Genomic DNA, 2,792 nt, shown 5'->3' with positions numbered 1-2,792 from the left:
ATGTTTATTATTTAAAGCTGTGAAATTTTGGATTAATTTGTTACGCCGAAATAAGTAACTAATATGTCATCTGATTCCATTTGACAGGCATACAAAAGCAGGCAAAACTAATCTATAGAAGTCAGGATAGTAGTTACCCTTAATGAAGGCTAACAACTGGAAGAAAGAACAAATGGGATTTCTTGGGTGCTGGTTATGTTTTATTTATTTATTTGGGTGCCAGATACATAAAAGTGCTTAGTTTATGAAAATTCACCAAGATGTACACTTAAGATATGTAAACTTTCCTGTATGTATTTGTTATGGTTAATTCTATGTATCAACTTGACTGGGCCACAGAGTGCCCAGATATTTGATTAAACATTATTTTTGACTGTGTCTGTGAGAGTGTTTCTGGATGAGATTAACATTTCAACTGGTAGAACAGATTGCCCTCCACAATGTGGGCAGAACGCATCCAATCTGTTGAAGGCCTGAATAAAATAAGAGGCTGAGTAAAAAAGAATTCCTTCTCTCTGCCTGACTGTCTTCAAGCTGGGATATGAGTCTTCTCTTGACTTCATACTGTGTCTCAGACTGGAACTATACCATTGACTCTCCTGAGTCTCTACTTCTCAGCCTCCATCATTGTGTCAACTAATTCCTTATAATAAGCGCATGCGCTCTCTGTCTCTCTCTCTCTCTCTCTCTCTCTCTCTCTCTCTCTCTCTCCATCCATCTATAGCTGTCGGCTATGATTGTGGCATCACCTGAAGGCTTAAATGGGGGAAGATCAATGTCCAATATCCATCTGGAGATCTCTGACTTATTGTATTCAATACATTATACTTTAGTAATCAATTTCTTAAAGTAATTAATATGAAAATAAGTGAATGGAAAATTCCACCAGCAACCAAGTTTCATTTTAGAAAATCAAATGGAAATTCTAGTCTGATAAGGGCAATGACCAAAAATAAGAACACAATGGTTGGAGTTAACAGTAGAATGACACTTAAGAGAGGTCAATAAACTGGGAGACAGGTAAATTTAAAGCAGAATGGAGAGACGAAAGGGTTAATGAACTAGAGATAGGTCTAGACTGAAAACATGTAAAATACAGAAAGTAATGTAAAATACTTGTTAAAAATGTTTAACATCACATAATTGGGGTCCAGAAAAAAGGAAAAGAGATTGACTCCCAAGTCAGATATATACAAAGAAAGTCACACCTTGGCACATCATAGTAAAGATGCTAAAAATTTAAGACAAAGAGAAATCTTAAAAGTATCTAGAGAAGAAAAGATACATTACCTTCTAAAGAAACAATAAAATTGACAGAAGAATTTTTGATAGAAAGGATGGAAGCCAGATAGAAAAGATGGAAGCCAGAAGAAGATGGAAGCCAGAAGAAAATGTGCTGGGGAAAAAAAAAATGCCAACCTAGAATTCTGTAGCCAGTGAAAATATGCTTCATAAATAAAAGTGAAATGAAGAAATGTTTAGACAACCAATAACAGAGAATTAGTTACTTACACATCACTCTAGAAGGAATTCTAAAAGGAGTTCTTCAAGTATAAGAAAAATAATTCCAGGGTTAAGGGTAGATATTCAGGAAAGATTAAAGAGTGGCAGAAAAAGGAAATGTATGTGTAAATCTAAGTGAGTACAGGCTGCATAAAATAAAAACATTAGTGACTTACAAGTTTTAAATACACATAGAATCAAAATATATGACAACAATATCATAAAAGTTGGGAGGAGAGTTTACCAGAGCAGACTCTGAAGCAAAAATCTGAGTTTAAACAACTGACTTAGGAAGTTAACCCAGGTAATATCAACATGGGACCGGGGATGTGAGGTAGGGAAGGGAACCAGTGAAGTGTGCATAATACAGCAAATGACACTATAGGTAACTTAATCTAGTTTGTAAACTCTGGGACAAAAAAGAACGTGCACCTCAGAGTTAAATCCACTATAGGTGCAAAGAAGCTGAGAGATTTACCCACCAACTCTAGTCAGGAATTAATGGGTTGATGAGTAACCCAAGGAGCTTTTGATTTCCCAGTATTTCTAGTCTGCTCCGAACTTATTATCCAAAGGAGCCCTCAGTCTGGGTCACAGATGCTGGGAGTTGTCAAATGAATTAACATGCATGGAAATGTCAAGTGTCAAGAGGGTTTAACTGAGGCATAGAAAGCATCTACTTCAGGAAAAAGAGAGTTAAAAAATTCAAAATTTATTTTTAATCATCTAGGAAGAAATAAATGCACTAATTGTTTTAGACTCCAACAAATAAAAGATTCATACTGTAATCTCCAGATTTTAAAAAGTAAAATAATATGTATTTGACAAGTTAGGAGAGGGGGAAAATGGATTGATAAAAATGATTTGATTAATCAAAAAGAAGGTAGAAATTTGAATAAATGAACATAGAAGAATGGAATGAAAGGAAAACAAATAATAAAATGGTAGATTTTATTAAAAGACAAAGATTAAAAGACAAAGATTATCAGATAGATCTGTAATCACTATGCTGTTCAAATGAAACTAATATATTATTGTATACCAACTATAATTGAAAAAACTCATTGAATTGTACAATGTAAATACAAGCAATTAGTTGTCTATTATATTTCAATAAAGCCATGAGAAAAAAAGGGGAAAAAATCTAATGAGTCAAAGAAGTAATTGCAATAAAAGTTGGAAAATATTTTGAACTGAATGATAATGCAAATATGACATAATGAAATTATTGTATGCAGATAAAACTGCTTTTTATAGCCTTAATGTTTATGATAGAAAAGAAGGCTGAA

This window comes from Pteropus medius, unplaced genomic scaffold (assembly GCF_902729225.1).
Source record: "Pteropus medius unplaced genomic scaffold, Ma_sr-lr_union100, whole genome shotgun sequence".
In the NCBI taxonomy this organism is placed as follows: domain Eukaryota; kingdom Metazoa; phylum Chordata; class Mammalia; order Chiroptera; family Pteropodidae; genus Pteropus; species Pteropus medius.
This window is presented reverse-complemented; position numbering follows the sequence as displayed.